The 18748-nt window shown below is 45.0% G+C and overlaps 1 protein-coding gene across 1 annotated transcript in view; it reads left to right on the plus strand.

Moving 5' to 3' along the window:
• Positions 1–18748, plus strand: part of ITPR1 (inositol 1,4,5-trisphosphate receptor type 1) — a 1533308-nt gene that overhangs the window by 1180324 nt on the left and 334236 nt on the right. The gene's annotated exons all lie outside the window — the stretch shown is intronic.

The following is an 18748-nucleotide window of genomic DNA, read 5'->3' on the forward strand; positions in this document are numbered from 1 at the left end:
TTTTAAGTTTCTTTGACAATAAAGGTCACTTAATACAGTACAATCTTTCGTGTAGTGTGCTTCAACATCGTATGTTTAGTGCATGCCCACGGCTTGAATTGCTCAGGCTACAGATTTCTACGTTTTTGGGGGAAATTGCTGACATTAGGTTGGTTCTAACTCCTCGAATGATGCTATTTGGGTTGGATGGGACATCAGAGGTATCTGGGAAAGAGCTACTTATATTTGCTATGGCAGTTTGTCGAATTTGCATTGCCGCAGCGTGGTTGGATCTGCAGGTGCAATCCTTCTCACAATGGCAAGGCAGATTTCTCTCAATTTTTAATCTGGAAATGGCATTATATGAGCGTAAGGAAAGAGAGGCAGAAAGGGAGGAAGATATTCAGCCTTTGGCTGAATGCCTTAACTCTGTCAGGAAAGCAGGGTATCGGATGGTTACGCTAAGGAAGGGTTCTGGAGCTTGGGTGTTGGAAGGTTCCCAAATGGAAATAATGACATGGATAAAGTATGTTGCATTTTTTAAGCATTTGCATTTTATTCTGTTGTGGTTCTTATGTACCCTTTGTGTTTTATCGATACTGTGGTGACCAAGGTTGATGATATATCATAGAATGTAATGTTTTTAATATATTTATTGTGGCTGTCTGGTTTTCGTATTTTTTCTGTATTCCTTCCCGGATTATGTAACTGTTGAATATGGAAAAGCATCAAACAAAACTAATTTAAAAAAAAGTTGAGAAGTGCTAGATCTTCCACGTCCTTGTGGAACTCTAAGAAACTAAGTACCTGTGACCAAATGAGAATGCCCACAATACACTAACCATGGAGCAACCAGGAAACTGAAGTGTGTGGCTTAATGATGTCTGTGATGTAGATGTGTGATGTAGGTGATTTTAGTGATAGGTCTGTTTTGCCTCATGCGAGTCCACTGGAGGTGAACCAGCTTATCGGACAGATCTTGAAACCCAGGGATTAGCTACTTGAAGGGTAACATTGAGGACACCTCTGCTGATTTGTTAGCTTGGCTCTTGGCGTGCACGGTTAGCTCTTGTTGAGCAGGTTGCAAGCCTGCACAGGTGTAAACGTTCAAGCTGTATCCTTGATGGTTAGGTACACCATGGTTCGCTTACCTTGCTAGCTCATACACAATACAGTGAGCTCCTGAGTGGGACTTGTTGGGACAGAATGGTCCACTTCTTCACCCATAAAAAAAAACTACTGTCGCCCATTCATATCTACAAATACCTAGCACTGCTTCCCTATACACCAGTACCCAGTGCTTTCACCAAGAGTAGATGCGTCCCAGCACAATCTCTGCAGATGACCATGATAGAGGATGTACATGCCTTGTTAGCATGTAGTGTGTTACTACATTTTGTAGGTTGTTCATAAATGAAGGAGGGAATGGGGTCTCAACTTTGCACACCTTGTAGCAATGGACTTTCTTTGGCTACATGTGAGAATTTCCAAACCGGTTTTTGCACAAGGCTCTCCCATTCCTTACTCAGCAAAGCAGAATGATGCTTTGTATTTTTTATTATAAAACACTGCACAGACACCGTATTGATTATAGCTTTAAAATGCAAACCTAAAATAGTTCAACACAGTGAAGTGCAAAATTTAACCCATGCCCGCGATATCGTGGACATGGCCATTATCACTACCAGAATGCAAACAGCAGAAGTGCCTAAAACAGGAATTACAATGAATTAGTTGGTAAACATCGTTTACCATGCTTGCGATACAATGCATGCCATTACAACGCGGTCATTACAACAATTCCATTGTTACATTGCATACAATTACAACGCAAGTCGTTACAACGACTTGCTGCAGGGGGCAGTGTGGTATATAAATAAATAATACCGGATCTAGGTTTTACTGGACATAGCAATAACAGATAGCTCAATAAATAAGAGTCAAGATTCGAGGTAGTAGGAGTTTGCAGGTTTAATACAGCATAAAGGACAGGAACAGGACAACCTGCACAGGAACAGGACAGGGCCCGGCAGCTGCCGGGGCTGGATCTGGGATGAGCGCGCTAACTTTTAATAACAATACACAAGTATATATACTAAAACAGTTGCATTACAGTGAATACAATAGGCGGAGCAGTGGGTGTGGTCAATAGCAGTCGCGAAAGATGAGGGTGAAAATGGGTGTAACGAGGCGTATACATAGACATGTGATGTAAACGTAACAGAATATGTCATAAATGGGGCGGAAACATGGAGGGGGCTACCTAAGGAGCCGGGACCTCTAACCTAATGGTGCGCGCAAACTGACAATGACGTGTTACTAGGAGAAGCTGGGGGCTATGAACTCTGTGCTAGGAGTAGAGACTAAAGTCTGGAGAGTCAGGGCGACATGTGCCTAAACAATATCTAGTATCTGATGTTTAGAGAACATGTTGATAGAATCCAAAAGTTATCGGGGTAAAGGCTAACAGACTCTAAGACTGGTGCATGCATTATTCTACATGTAGTGCGTGTTGAAGAATATTAAATGACCATAAATACAGTATTTCTCTTACATGGAGACGTAAAGGCTAGACTATGACGGAAACTATTGATGCGATTCAGTAGCTTAGGAATGTAGAGAAGGAGGACTGGACTGATAACTAGAATCATAACATACTCTTGGCAGACTCGTAGGCAGAGCCAGGCTGAACCGGGCACTGTGAGGCAGGAAGTAAGTGAAGGGTTAGGAACACAGGTGGGGGCTGTATCGCTCCTCAGCGAGGATTCAGGAGACAGAAGCAGAATCTGGTGTCCGGGCCCTTTTGAGGCCTAGAAACGGGGACTTTACAATGAAATAACGTGCACACTGGGAAACGTGGCAACGTAGCTTTACATAGGCCTGATATTCGTAGTATTCACGAGGACTGGGAACTGGCATACTAGAGGTGGACACAACTATAATTGCGTCTTTAATCGGACATGGGGAATACATATGTATATTAATCATGCACACATAACATAAGATGGAGGACACGTAGGGACACAGAACATGGCAAAATTTACTTTTCCACATTCCCTCCTTGTCACTACGTTTCCATCAGGAAACATCAATATTCATGATACCATCTATCATTTCATACAGTATCATTTGCTCGTCTCGAATTTTCTTGGAACGGGATTTAGAACGGGGCTTGGGACTAGGAATACAAGAGGTAGCACAAATGCCACAAATCGCAGGGCCACATTGTATACAGAGGCAGCAACTGAATATGATCGCTACTGCAATACCTAGAAAGGACAATACTTTCCATCCCCAGGCGGAAATTATATTCCAGAACCAACCGGACCATGTCCAGGTGCCTGGATCTTGGTGTAACATATGGGCAATTTTATGGAGTCTGGTTATAGCTGAATAAACAGACGGCGCATTATTAGGAATGAAAATGCAGCAACTAGATCCGATGACTCTACATGCTCCGCCCCTATCGGCCAGTATGACGTCAAGGACGAGACGATTCTGGAGCACGACAAATCTCATAGCAGATTGCTCTTCGGTTAAGTTACCTAGGGCAGAGGCAGTCTCATTCACTACTGCTTCGAGGGTTCTGGTTAATCTACGGATTAGCTTACTATTCTGGACAGGTCCTATAAAGAAGAAGAAACCTTTATTGAAATCTGTATACTGTTCTAGAGCAGTTTCAGTATAATCGACAATTGGGGACTCGATCTCCCTTTTATGTCTAAAGTGTACTAGATGTGTGTTTCTATGATAATCAGATGGGGCTAGGAAAACAGGTGGCAGTAGGAAGGCAATGTAACAGGTACCCTCCCAATCTAGGGGCAGACGAACATATGCGGTCTGACCACAAACAAAATAAGAATGACGTGAGGCTTTGAAAATAGATTTCCCACTGTCACTATACTTAATAATAGTAGTACAATCACTATGGCCTACATGTATGGAACCATTATTTCGGACACATAATTCGCCTTTGACTGGTAGTACTGATATAGCAGGTAAGTCTGGAATAGGATCAGACTGAACATTCAGGACCATAAAATTCGAAGAATAATTACCTAAGTTATAAACTTCATTTTCTAGATCTGACCCTGTTCTGTGGGGAAGACCTTGCTTGTCTGGAGAACATGTACTGTTAAGTAGGGACATATCTGTTGAGGATGACGTTAAAGTGGACCATGCTCCACACGAACCATTATGTGAAAATGGATGAGGAAAGAGTGGCAGAACTCCCTTCGGTGTCTGGAAAGGGGGGAGTCGACCACACACCCAACAATTAGTGGCATTGCTGGTCTGGTGTGAATAATGTAACATGCGGATAAAGGAATTATTACGCATAGCAAGACGATAAGAGAGTTCATGAGGAGGCAGATCACTAAACGTGTGCTCTACTGTAACCTTAGCGGACTTATTTACATGGGAAACTGGGAAACACAAATAAAAAGCATAACTGGTGCAGGTAGTCATAAGGCTGAAAAACAATATGAAACTTAGAAAAACGATACATCGGATTGAGTTTTGACTAACTCTCTCACTATGGGGGTCTATTTTATACATGTCAGAAACCGGTCTAACCGTTTCACCTAGGGGAGGACTTAGACAATCAAACTGGCTGACTTATTTTACTAGACCTTAGTTTGAGCTTATACTCCTGTTGCGGAGTGTTCTCTAACAGGGAGGGTTCAGTATCATTGTCTTTTGCGGGACAGTCCTTAAGAATAGTACTTTGGCAATTTTTAGAATCCTCGGAAATGTTCTTTGAAACAGGTTTCAGTCCATAAAACTTCTTTATATGCGACAGATGCACCCAGCCCTTCCTGCCTTCCAACTTCACGGCTGTACGGGTGGTTAGGAGGACCTGTCTGGGTTCTTTCCAGCGAGGCTCCAGCGGACTTGAACGATCAAAGTTCCTGACCAGAACCATGCATCCAGGGACGATTTCATGCGGTGCCACCTCGGTATTGTCTGGAAATGCGGCGGCAACCTGTGAACGACAAGAGTTGAGGGCAGACATCAAGGAAGCTAGGTAATCTGTCAGCATATTACTTGAAACATCGGTAATACTTCGGGGTCTAGGTGTACCCCACACATTAGGGGGGCGGCCGAATACGACCTCGTACGGGGACAGACCTGATCTGGAATGTGCGACCATGCGCATATAAAATAAAGCGACTGGCAGAGCTACTAGCCAGTCCACACCTTTCTCTTTACATACTTTTGCAATTCGAATTTTCAGGGTCTGATTATGTCTCTCTACGAGACCGGCTGCTTCAGGATGGCGTACACAATGGAACTTCCACTGGTACCCTAACAACAGGGAAACATGTTTCATCAACTCAGATGAGAATGGCTGGCCGTTATCAGAATATACGACCCTTGGGAGTCCGTAACGGGGGAAGAATTCACGAACCAACTGCTTGGCAGTGGTCGCGGCTGTGTAATCTGGGACTGGATATGCTTCTGTCCACCTGGACAAAGCGCATACAACTACAAGGACATACTTGAAACCTCGACATCGCTCCATCTGAATATAATCCATCTGCAGGACTTCAAAAGGGTGGTCAGGAGGCTGGAATCCCCCTTGTTCCACCGGGACACTTTTACCTGGATTAAACTGGCAACATATCATACAGGTACGGACTTTCTGCTTGGCTGCAGCTCGTAAATGCTTGTTAAACCAAATGTTCTGGATACTGTCTAACATAGCTTTTTCTCCTAAATGTGCTGGACTATGTGCGGTATTGATAATGACTTGAACCATAGAGTCGGGGAGAAACCATGTGGCTCTACCCTTCGTTACCCATCCCTGATCTGTCTGGACCCCTCCTTGTTCGGACCATTTCTTGATTTCATCGGGAGTAGCATGTAACTGGATATCTATGACATCTTGAGCAGGGTCCTTAACTGTCATACAGGTAGTCGGATCTGGAATATGTGTCGATGTCTTGTTAACTGGCATGTCTGGAGTCTGTGCTGTAAGCTTGGCTGTGCGATCTGCTAGATCATTACCTTGAGAAATAATGTCAGTAACTTTCGTATGTGCCTTGCACTTCATGATAGCAATAGATGTCGGTAAATGTATGGCATCTAACAGAGCCTGAATAAGGAGACCATGCTGAATCTTGGTTCCATGAGAAGTCATGAAACCTCTCTCCTGCCAGAGCACTCCGAAGTCGTGTACAACTCCAAATGCGTAGCGTGAATCTGTGTAAACATTAACTTTCAGGTTCTTAGCGTGTATGCAGGCTTGAGTCAGAGCAACTAGCTCTGCTGCTTGAGTGGACAGGGTGTCAATACGGTGTGTCTCTATAACTTCAGTGTCAGTAGTCACTGCATACGCGGCTACTAGTTCTCCTGTACCCGTTCTCATACATGAACCATCCACATAAAGTGTCAGGTCGGGATCTGGTAATGGAATATCGGTCAGATCTTGTCTTGGCTTAGTCATGATGTTAACCACTTCCACACAGTCGTGTGTGGCAGGATTTGAATTAACTGACGGTAACAGTGTAGCAGGATTTAAAACGTTGCAGCGTCTGATTTCTATGTGTGGCTGGAACAGTGTTAATTCATAACCTGTTAAACGTGCAATTGTCAAGTGCTGAGTTTGTGTTCGGTTTAAAAGAACTTCCACGGAGTGTGGAACTTGTACTGTCAAGGAATGTCCTAATACTATGGAATCACTTTGTCTGATAGCTAGTGCTGTGGCTGCAACTGACTTGAGGCACGCAGGCAGAGCCTGGGCTACAGGATCTAATGTGCTCGAAAAATAAGCACAAGGCTTGTATTGTCCTGCTTGATCTTGTGTGAGAACAGATAATGCTGTACCTTCGCGTTCTGTGACGAAAAGTGTAAAAGGCTTACTGTAGTTCGGTGTAGCTAGAACTGGAGCTTGGCATAAGGCTTTCTTTAACTCATTGAAACTAAGTGTATGTTCAGATGTCCAAGGGAGGACAGTCGATACGGCTGCCTCCTGTGTCGTTAACTGTATCAGTGGCTTTGCTAGAAATGCATACTGAGGAATCCATTGTCAGCAATAAGAAGTGAGGCCAATAAAAGCACGTACCTCCTTCTGGGTCTTGGGCTGAGGAAGACTCGCTATTAACTGAATACGGTCAGGTGTCAACTGCCTACCCCACTTGGACAGTAAGTGGCCTAAGTAGATCACTTGCTGTACACAGAATTGAAGCTTCGAAGGGGACACCTTGTGCCCCATCTCGGCAAGGAAATACAAGACTGTAAGTGATGCTCGCTCGCAAGCACGTTCAGAACGGGCTGTGATCAGTAGATCATCGACATACTGGAGCAGGGCAGTGTCAGTTGGCATGTGAATGTTGTCTAGTTGTCTCTTAAGTGCTTGACTGTAAATACTAGGACTTTCTGTGAAACCTTGAGGAGCTCGTGTGAACTTATAGCTTCTTCCATTTAAACAAAATCCGAAAAGAAACTGGCTGTCTGGATGAATGGGGACACTGAAAAACGCGTTCTTGAGGTCTATGACTGTAAAAAATGAGGCTTCGGAATCAATGGCTGTCAATAGGGAAGAGATATCTGGGACAACTGGGTACTGGGGAATAATACATTTATTGAGTTCTCGAAGGTCAATCACTAATCGATATACTGGGGGTGCATTTGGATCAGTACGTTTCATGACGGGAATGATCGGAGAATTACATACATTGGAGTCAGTTTCTACAACTACTCCTTGAGCCATGAGCTCGTCAATAATTTTGGATAAGGCTGCTACAGCCTCAGGTGGCAATCTGTACTGTCTAATTCGTGGCAGGACTACACCTGGCTTGAGAGTCACACGATGGGGTGTGATTTGCATGTAACCAACATCAGCTGGACCTTGTGCCCATAGATGCTGCGGAACATTAGACAATCTCGGATCAAAATCACGTAACACATAGTGACCCTTGAAGTCACGTAGGAACAATCGTATTCCCTCTGGGGAGCAGCAAATAACTGCACCTAATTCTTTCAGTGTCTTAATTCCTAACAAATTTTCTGGGCATGACTTCGTAAGTAACAGATCAGTAGTGCGGGACAATGGACCTACTTCTAGAGTAACTGGCTTAGATATCTCGTTTACAATAGGCTTTCCTGAAAATCCAAGGGAAACATTTCTAGAGCCTGAGAGCGGAGCCCCTGGAACTTCGGCGTGACTGATGGTGGTCCTACTTGCCCCTGTATCAATCAGAAACTGTCTGTCTTTCCCTAATACTTGACTGTGAACATAGGGACCCTCTTGATCTACAGGAATCTCGATGAGAGGCAAGCCTTACCTCCCTCTCTAGGCTGTTTCATGAATACGGTTGATATTCTGGATACTCGGACTGTGCATACTGGTACATCTGCTGTGTAACATGCTGTGTTGCAGCAATAGGCTGCGGTGCTGTAGCTGTCTGTTGTGCATTCTGTGGCTGAGGAGTCTGTGAAACTTGTTCTTGTCTAGGCGGACGTGGTCTTTCTTTAGTCTTACCAGTAGCTATGTTGTGTTTCAGAACTGCACACTCGTTTATAAAATGACCTGGCTGTTTACAATAATTGCAGTTCCCTTTAACGGGAGCTGCAGGATGACTGGCTTGATTCGGACCCCTCTTCTGACTGTCTTGAGGAACAGATTGTGCAACTAGTACTTTCATTTTTGTGTCTTTCATACGTTTTCTCTCGTGTTCTTGCTCTTCTCTGATTCTATTCTGGTGATATTGAAGCATCTGTAACATCTGGGACGGGGTATTAGCTTGCCATGTACTTTCGACTTTCAAAACTCTGTTCTTAACTTGTGGACTTGAATTCTCGACTAATTTAGTAACAAAAAGATGAGGGTATGACTCGCTACTTGTCTTGAGGCCACTGTTAATACTAAAGCATTTCTCAAATCTAGAATAAAAATCACTAGTGTCTTCATCTTGTTTCTGTTTACAGGCTGAGATTGCATCCCAGTCTTCCTTTTTAGTGGCTAATAATCTTGGCAAAACTTGTATCAATAATTCTGGTAATTCTTTACATTTATCTCCAAGACCGGTACCTGGTACTCGTATCTTATCTTCGGCATCTAGAACTGCCCAATCGATCTTTTTCTCTCCCACCTCCCAATCTTTTTCCTTGAGTTTCTCGTATACCCCTGCGGGCAACAGGACCTTAAACATTTTAATAATATCTGGATACGTGTATTCTCCCATACGGAGCATGTCTTTTAATTCTCGGTGGAACCCTGCTGGATCTTTGTCATGACAGGGAATTAATTTCTTCATCTCTAAGAGTTCCATCTTTGTGATCGGAGTGTAAACAAACACTCGTTGCATTTCACCAGCTGCTGTCCTAACTGGGTGTACTTCTCGTAACGGATTCTGTCTGTCTATATAAAAGGGTTTACTTTCTGGGGGTGAGACATGAACAAAATGCGGGTTCAAAAACGTTCTATATTTGTGGCGCTGTTCTAGAATGACACTAATTAAATCGGTACCTAAACCTTTCCATCTATACTGGAGTAACTCGTTCAGGACATCGTGTAACGGACCTGGATCAGAATGTTGACCCTCATACAGAGTAATGAGGTGCTGGATCATATACATACCCACCAGTCGTTGCTCGGCTGGGGGCAGTTTCAGAAACATTTGTGCCACTATTTCGTCTGGAAAAGTGGTAGAATCAGTAGCCCATCGGACTGCTGATCGGACTAGTTCTTGTTCATGCATAGTACTTAATTCACTATAACCGATTCGTGATTTCAGAATGTGATCGGTAGCTTGAAATACTTGTTCTAGAGAACCTTGTTCTGGTGCTGGATGATGAAAAACTGTCTTGGGTTCTAGGCGTAAATGGCGATCTGGAAATCTAGATTTTCCTACATACGCTATTCTAGCGGGATTCTCGTCGTCTACCTCTTCAGTAGAGTCATTTTCTTTCTCGCTTACTTGTGCTTCTTTGCGTTGTTCGTGTAACCTTATTATTTCCTTACGAATTTTCTTGTACATACTCTCTATACTACTGATAGTCTTGTGCTTACCCTCGGCTATATTATCACTCCACCTTGTCAGGATTCTCATTTCAGCCGGATCTTTGGTCGGATAATCTTGTTCTCTTATTAAACAATTAATCAGAAACTTTAATATCATGAGCTGGATCTCAGCTTTCCTTTGAGACATGGCTTCGCTAATACTTTCTGGATCATTCCCTGTACGGATGAAGCGATATATTCTGTCTAGATCTTCTTTCATGTCAGGTAGGGTGTCCAAATACCCAGTCACCCGTCTTACACGGATGGAATATATTACTGTACTATCATCACCTGCAACTGGATCATAGCGGCATTCAGTGAGAGCTCGTCGGATATCTGCAACGGACTTAAATTTGGGAGTACGCTGTAACGCACATTCATGTAACTCGGCCAACGTTCTACGTTGGTGTGGTGGCGGGGTACCAGGAGGACCTCCTCCTGCGGCCCCTAAACTAGAATCGTCGACTGACATTCTTCGTGCTGGCAGAGTGGGAAATTGTAATGTTGGCTGGACCGGGGGTACCGTAGCAGGTACTGCAAGAGGTGCCCCGGTGTCTGGAGGAGCTGGATTTACATTATTTACAGGAACTGGCGGAACAGGATTTGCATATTCTGGGACTGTGTCGTCCAAATAGGACGAGATGAATATATCAGCTGCGGTCGGTTTGTGACGTAGCTTGGTCGGAACTAGTGGTGGCGGAAAATTACTGGATGCCTCCGGGGTCGCTTTTGGCAAGCCCTCGGCAAGAAGAGGGTACATACCCTTAATAAGGGCATGCCTCTGTCTGTCTGACTGTTCGGTTTTAACTTGTTCACCTATCTCGATTAATTCCCTTTCTTGGGCTCGTTCTAAGGATTCTCTACTTAATTCTGACTTTCTGATTTCTTTTTCGGTTCTTTTATGAGATTCTTTGCGCCATAACTCGATGGCATCTTTCTGTGACTGTCTGGCTTTCTTTTTCCATAATGCTTCTTCTACTCTCATGATGCACTCGGCATCCCACGTACCTGATACGGGCCATCTATACTTTTCTTCTAACTGTTTGGTATACTCTACCCATAAATCTAGATATAATATGGCACTTATGCCATGCTTTTGATACATAAAATGACCTGGACTGTCCCTAGGCGGGACAGGAACTGCTGCTTCTAGCAGACCTTTTCTGGTTTTTAACTGACGTAGTTTAGAAAATAAGGGCATGACTGAACTGTAACCTAGACACAATACGTAATTACAATACACAATGAACACGATAATTACTCCACATTCATACCACGACATTAAAATACATGAAGAACATTTAAAATAACAGTTCGAACAGAATACCACCTGGAATACGGAAAACAGAACACATGAATTTTCTCGAGAACAGAACTGACTAGAACAGAAACTAGATGCACTGCTGAAACAGTACGAAACTCACCGGTCTCATAAAGAGACACGTCAGGACCCGCATCCACCAAAGTGGACACTTCGTTTGTGGGTCTGTGTACCACCTACCCACGGACCAGAGTCAATTAGATTGACCCTGTCTAGATACTACCCCAGCAATGGTACTCACCGGGCAGCAAGAACGGAAGGCCTCGGACTGGACTGGACTGCTTCGACGCCGGACGGACGAACTTCGGACTTCTGTTACGGGTGGGCCTCCGGATACCTCGGACCTTGGACTCTCGGCTTGGGCTCTGGTCGGGACTTGCCGCGTTCCTCCACCGCCTCGTCTGGATGCTGGACCGCCACCTCCGTCTCCTCCGTGGGCCTGAGGGATACTTGAAGCAGAAATATCTGCCGGTGCGCAGAAGAGTTCCGTCACGGCTGCAGAGGGTCAGGGGGCCGGCGTGGCTTCACCGGCGCGTGGGGAAAGGGCAAGTCCCTGTTCGGGCGCCATTATGTGGTATATAAATAAATAATACCGGATCTAGGTTTTACTGGACATAGCAATAACAGATAGCTCAATAAATAAGAGTCAAGATTCGAGGTAGTAGGAGTTTGCAGGTTTAATACAGCATAAAGGACAGGAACAGGACAACCTGCACAGGAACAGGAGGACAGGGCCCGGCAGCTGCCGGGGCTGGATCTGGGATGAGCGCGCTAACTTTTAATAACAATACACAAGTATATATACTAAAACAGTTGCATTACAGTGAATACAATAGGCGGAGCAGTGGGTGTGGTCAATAGCAGTCGCGAAAGATAAGGGTGAAAATGGGTTTAACAAGAGGCGTATACATAGACATGTGATGTAAACGTAACAGAATATGTCATAAATGGGGCGGAAACATGGAGGGGGCTACCTAAGGAGCCGGGACCTCTAACCTAATGGTGCGCGCAAACTGACAATGACGTGTTACTAGGAGAAGCTGGGGGCTATGAACTCTGTGCTAGGAGTAAAGACTAAAGTCTGGAGAGTCAGGGCGACATGTGCCTAAACAATATCTAGTATCTGATGTTTAGAGAACATGTTGATAGAATCCAAAAGTTATCGGGGTAAAGGCTAACAGACTCTAAGACTGGTGCATGCATTATTCTACATGTAGTGCGTGTTGAAGAATATTAAATGACCATAAATACAGTATTTCTCTTACATGGAGACGTAAAGGCTAGACTATGACGGAAACTATTGATGCGATTCAGTAGCTTAGGAATGTAGAGAAGGAGGACTGGACTGATAACTAGAATCATAACATACTCTTGGCAGACTCGTAGGCAGAGCCAGGCTGAACCGGGCACTGTGAGGCAGGAAGTAAGTGAAGGGTTAGGAACACAGGTGGGGGCTGTATCGCTCCTCAGCGAGGATTCAGGAGACAGAAGCAGAATCTGGTGTCCGGGCCCTTTTGAGGCCTAGAAACGGGGACTTTACAATGAAATAACGTGCACACTGGGAAACGTGGCAACGTAGCTTTACATAGGCCTGATATTCGTAGTATTCACGAGGACTGGGAACTGGCATACTAGAGGTGGACACAACTATAATTGCGTCTTTAATCGGACATGGGGAATACATATGCATATTAATCATGCACACAACATAAGATGGAGGACACGTAGGGACACAGAACATGGCAAAATTTACTTTTCCACAGCAGAAGGTGTTGGATTTAAAATCCCACACCGTCCCTACTGTTGCACAGACTGGAGTCGGGATATTAAATTATACTATTCCAAAATCCAGTGCTCCCCATAAAACAAGTTGTTGTAATGGTATGCGTTGTAAACGTGTGTGTTGTAATGTGGCCTATCGGAATTAGTCTTGTTTAAATCGGATAAGACTTAGTCACAATATGCCTTGATGACTTTGAGGATAATTTTAGGCAATATCATTTTTTAGGTGAAAAAATTGAGTCAGATGTGACATTGCTCTGAAAGTCATAATGCTCTGAGAAAAGGGAGTTTACTGGCGTAATCTATTCAATCTAATAGTAATTTATTTCTAAGAATGTTCTCATGTTATCACATTTTCCTTTGTAGTGCAGTAAATGGCTGGTGTTCTAACCCAAAACTATGACTTTCAATGTGGCTTGAGTTGGGTGATGTCAAGTACATCAGTACTTTGATTCACTCTTGCTGGGCTCTTGGATTATGAAAGTATTTCGAGATTCTTGGACTTAAAATTGTATGCCATTTATAACCGTGTATAATAAATAGACCACAGCAGTCTCCTTTGTACGCAGAAGACTAGTGACCACATACTCTAATAATGTCGCTAGGTCTGAGTTGTGGTCTAAGAGCTGATAGCAGCTTCCATTCATGTATCCCAACATCTGCTTTTCCATGCGTGGTATTTCTGTATGCATTGATCACTTTGCCATGTATAGACGGCTTGATACTTTTGCTGGCTTCAACAACCCCCTCCCCCCCAAAAGACCGTGCTCAGGTGATGAAATACCAGTCTGGCAGCAGATTAAAAGTTCTGAATGTGATCCCTACCGTGGGTCGCTTGTGCTGCTATTCGGCCTGTAAGGATGGGCTCCCAAATGTACTTATCCCAGGGTTCATATTCCTACAATATTTGTCTCGGGTTTTGGCTCATCACCATGCTGTAACTGTTTGTTTTCATGACCCATTTTTAGCAGCTGCTTGGTTTAATTGGAGCTAAATAAGCAGTCAAATTTATCGACCAAGATAACAGATGCACCGTTCATCTCCAAAATGCCAGTACGAAGTTTTGTTTTAACCATACTAAGTTTTTTATGTAGAGCCATTACTATACCAGTAATATACATTTAGGGGCTCATTAGGATAGCGGATTTCCCGCATTCTCCGGGCCGGCGGAAGCCACCGCCGGCCCGGAGGATGCGGGAAATCCGCTGCGGACTGAAAAAGACCCCCCCGCAAGATTAGGATGGCTGGGGGATCGTTTTTCAGTCCGCAGCTTTTCCGCCGCGGTCGCCTTCCGACCGCGGCGGAAAAGCAATAACATGGCTGCCGGTGTCTATCAGACACCGCCAGCCATATTATGATCGCGTAGAAAGTATGCTTTTCCACGGCGGCTTTTCCGCCGTGGAAAAGCATACGGAGATTGCTTTCGGGGGCCCGTTGCGGGCCCTCAGGGTGAAGGGGGGTGGGGGGTGCACATGGGGGGTACCTATCGTACCCCCCTGCATTTGCGTGAACAAAGCGGCAGGCACCGCGCGGTGCCTGCCGCTTTGTGCACGCAAATGCTGTGCATGCATTTTTAACATTGCGGCGGGTGCAGCTTGAAGCTCCACCCGCCGCAATGTTAAAAATAGAGGATGTGACCGCCACCCTGGCGGTTACATCCTAATCTGTATGGAGGGACCGCCGCTGCCCCTGCGGACGGTCCCTCCTACTCTCTGGTGGCGGACGGACTCAAGTCCGTCCGCCATCATAATCCGCCCCTTATGCCACTACATTTCATCTTCATAGATTGATGAATAATACCTCCACATTACGTATTAAGCGCCTGTCTAACCACTGCCATCTCAAGAAATGGTCTGTGTGAAACAGTTGTTAACTTGGTTCTCTGATTCAAGGACGGACCATAGTAACCAAAGCAATGTAGATTCAAACCTTTAAAAACATAGTAAACCAGTAGATGCATGTCATCCGTACTAGTAAGTCGATTAGCCAATGGAGTAAGCGTAAGCTCTGTTAGTCTTTTTTAGCATGTCACCCATTTTATAGAGCCAAGGCTAAAACATAAGATTCAATTTCAATGATTTAATATAGACCTGTTATATTGGAACAAATCTTAACATTTCGATTTTACTCCAGTAATAAATAATACACACATTACCGCTTAATTTCAGCCATTGTGTCTCCTGGGAGGCGACGGAAGAGCACCTGCTATTTCATAGAGACTTCTTAACGAGACAGTTACACAAATTCATAAGTGTGTAAAATTCTACAGGAAAGTTTAGCATAAATGTTTCCTAACTATTTTGCTCAGTAAATTAGTAGTAATATATTTTGTAAAGTCACCAAATTGCTCTTAAGGAATGATAAACGGTTTGCATATATTAATGATGGCTCAATGTATGATTCTGATGTAACTATCAGTGTATCAGATCATACAGCTAGTGTTGACAACACAACTAATGTTTATATCAATAATTCAACAGCACATAAATATTGAGTAAAGGTTTGTGTAGGAGAGTGGGGTCTGCTTCCTATGGTCACCCCCACTTTTTGTTTTACTGGTTTTCGACTTAGATGTGGCTGTGGGCCTGCTAATCAGACCCACAGCCCAGATGCACTCTCTCTAAATTCACATCATGTACTCTAGGTACATCCACAATTGGGAATTGGTTCACCTTGTCAGCCCCTGTAGAAGTGTACCCTAGGTACTCAGGCCTACCAGGGGCTGCAGCATGTATTGTGCCACCCCTGGCTGGCCACTCAAACTGACACAACTGGCTGATCACTCTGCTGGGGCAAGGTCGTGTAATCACCCCTTGCTTAGGTATAGTATTCCTATATCTACCCTTATATATAGACACACAGTAACCTATAAGTCACTCCTATGGCAGGCCTTAACAATCCTGGAGGCAGAGTGCTTGGTTATGTGTGAGTTGGTGCTCTAGCATGAGCTGAGCCTGTCTGCAGATTTCGGAACCATGTCCTTATAGCTGTTCTATGATATCGCCATACCTTATACTCTTAAGTGCATTTATAATCCTCGCGGTTGAATGCTAACTTTGGTTTGGCTTTATCTAAACATGTCGTGTAAGGTGTCATACGCTTTGGAATACTACCCCCTCACCAATTCTGGCGACGGGGGTAGCATTCCACCCTTCTAGAGGGGGAAGACATGTTGTTACTGACTATCCAGGTTAAAGTTAACCAGAGCCCCAGCGTGTCAAAATGGATGCTGCTGCCACAGACACAAGTCTGACCTCCTGCTGCTCGGAGTCCTTCCAGTCACGGAGGTTTGGACAATAGGTTTCCTGCCTGGAGAGGTGCGAGCACCACCCCAGACAGGACTTTGTGTATTGGGACAGGGAGGGCTGAATAGATTGAGACACTGCCTGAGGCACACTAGGTGCTTCATGCATACCCCAGTTCAAACCGGTTGCTGGGGCACTCCAGCCCCAGCTCTGGCGTGAAACTGCACAAAGGAAAGGGGGTGTAACCACCCCCCTTCCTTGTCCCACCCATAGGAGGGACCTAGAAAGTAATCCAGCCCCTTTTAGTTGTATAAAGGTAGGAGCTGAGTCCTAGGACTTTAGATTAATCCTAAAATCGAAACTTGACATGAAACTCTGGACCTTCGACATTCTGCTGAAGACTGAAGAATCTTCCTTGTGGCCAAGGAGTGACCACCCTGGGTAACCAGGCACCATCCAGCAACTCAACGGCTTGCTTTGTCGACGTCCCACCGAGACCCGAGCACAGAGCCTGACAAGACCCAGACTTCCAGACCTCTCTGACCCTCTCTTCACGTCTGCAGCATAGCTGAGATCCGTGGAGGCGACGAGAAACGTGGGACTGGACATCTTGAAAAGTCCACGACTTGCTAACTATGCAGCTCCTGAGGTATCCTTGAAGCTGTGCACTGGGGATTGAGAAGTCCCGAATCCGAGCTCCACCTGCACCGAAGATCAGCCCTCCACACTCCACGAGTTCTGCGTGGGGCCCTTCTGCTTGTGTTCTGCTAGACGCGTTGTCCGGTTGCTGGCCCGTTGGCTAGTAGCCTCTGTGACGACAATCCTTTGAAACCAACTCGCTGGTCTGGTTGCTCCAGACTGGCCCTTGCCTACCTGCAAAGGTGAGGCACCTCAGACCTTGCTGGTCTGCATCAGAAGCCTTCTTTGAATCCTGCGTGGGTTGCCTTTGCCAAGGTTTGTTGACTCCAATCCGGCAGTCGACCCCTCCATCTGCAAGAACCTTCATGGGACAACTCCTCTCCAGCACCTGGTCGTCCTCGACGCCTCCTGGTCCGCGTGGCTGAAGAGACAATCTTCACGACAGCACCTGATTGCTCCTCAACGTCGTCTGGTTCCTTCCTGGTTCCACCCGGTCACTGGCTAGTGACCCAGACTCTGTCCCCTCTGCTTTCAGGTCCTCTTCATCCTCGATCCACCCTTGGATCCACCCGGACATCTTCCTCCTGGTCGCCTGCAGCATCTTTCTTCACAGGCTCCATAGACTTCAACGGCGAAACCCGACACATCTTCACACCTATGCACCCGCTTCCTGTGGGTGAGGTAACGCGAGTACTTCGGTGCTCCCAAGGGTATTGACTATCCAAGTGTCTAGGTTTTTAGTTGTTTCCTCCTAGCTAAACCGTAAGTGTCCTAAATCCTTCTAAATCCAACTTCTATGTTCCCATTGACTTTGTATTGACTCACGCGTGTGTGTGTGTAAAGACACTGCACGCGCCGCCTGTGGGCCTCCTACTTCTAAACTAAGGTTCAGATAGTGTAGCCCCAGCGATGCCCTAGGCCTTTCCTTTTCTCGTGACGTGGTGAGAGGGGTTGGCCTAACGGCTAAGGCGCTCGACCTCGGACCTGGGGAACTTGGTTCGAGTCTCGGTAACGACGCCAAAAACCCCCTGTGATTCTGGGCAAATCACTTAATCTCCCCGTGCCTAAAAATGAAAGTGTGTCCTCATGTAACGTAACTGGTGCTATGTGAAGCGCTCTGATAACTGATTCGGTTCGGTTCAATTTTGCGCTATATAAAACTCGGGGGGGGGGGGGGGAGGAACTTATACCACTTTCTTAATATATGGTTTGCTTCGCCCCTGGGGCCTAACTGTAAATTGTGCAACTTAACGTATTCTGACTAAGTATCTTGTTATGTGCTTTGGCCTCCGATCTCATAAAGAGTTCAGAGGAGTGTGTTAGTAAACAAATACATATATATTTTATATATATATCCTGTGTGGTGTCCTTTCATTTGATATTCAAGGGGTTACATATGGTGAAACAGCTGGCTTTACACGCCCGCAAGAGTCTTTTAGCCTAAGACTGTTCTGTCCACGCTACCACTAGGATAGCTGGTCTATAAGGTTGACTTACAACCATCACCCTAAGGGTTGCTTGGACTGGTGCAAGGTGTTTACTAGAATAGTGAACATCATATACTAGGCCAACTTCTCACAGTTTGCTCCTACCCAAGGTCTTTTTTTCCAGTCTGAGAAGTGTACTTAGTGGTGTATTTTTAGGTCTTTGAACCTAAGAAGTATTGCTCTATAACATGGATTCGTTTTAATGTATAAAATAAATTGGATCTTAAAACAGTGGTTTAGTAATATTTACCCGTCCTTGGGATTATCAACAATTCTGGTTTTGTAACAG

This window comes from Lissotriton helveticus, chromosome 9 (assembly GCF_964261635.1).
Source record: "Lissotriton helveticus chromosome 9, aLisHel1.1, whole genome shotgun sequence".
In the NCBI taxonomy this organism is placed as follows: Eukaryota; Metazoa; Chordata; class Amphibia; order Caudata; family Salamandridae; genus Lissotriton; species Lissotriton helveticus.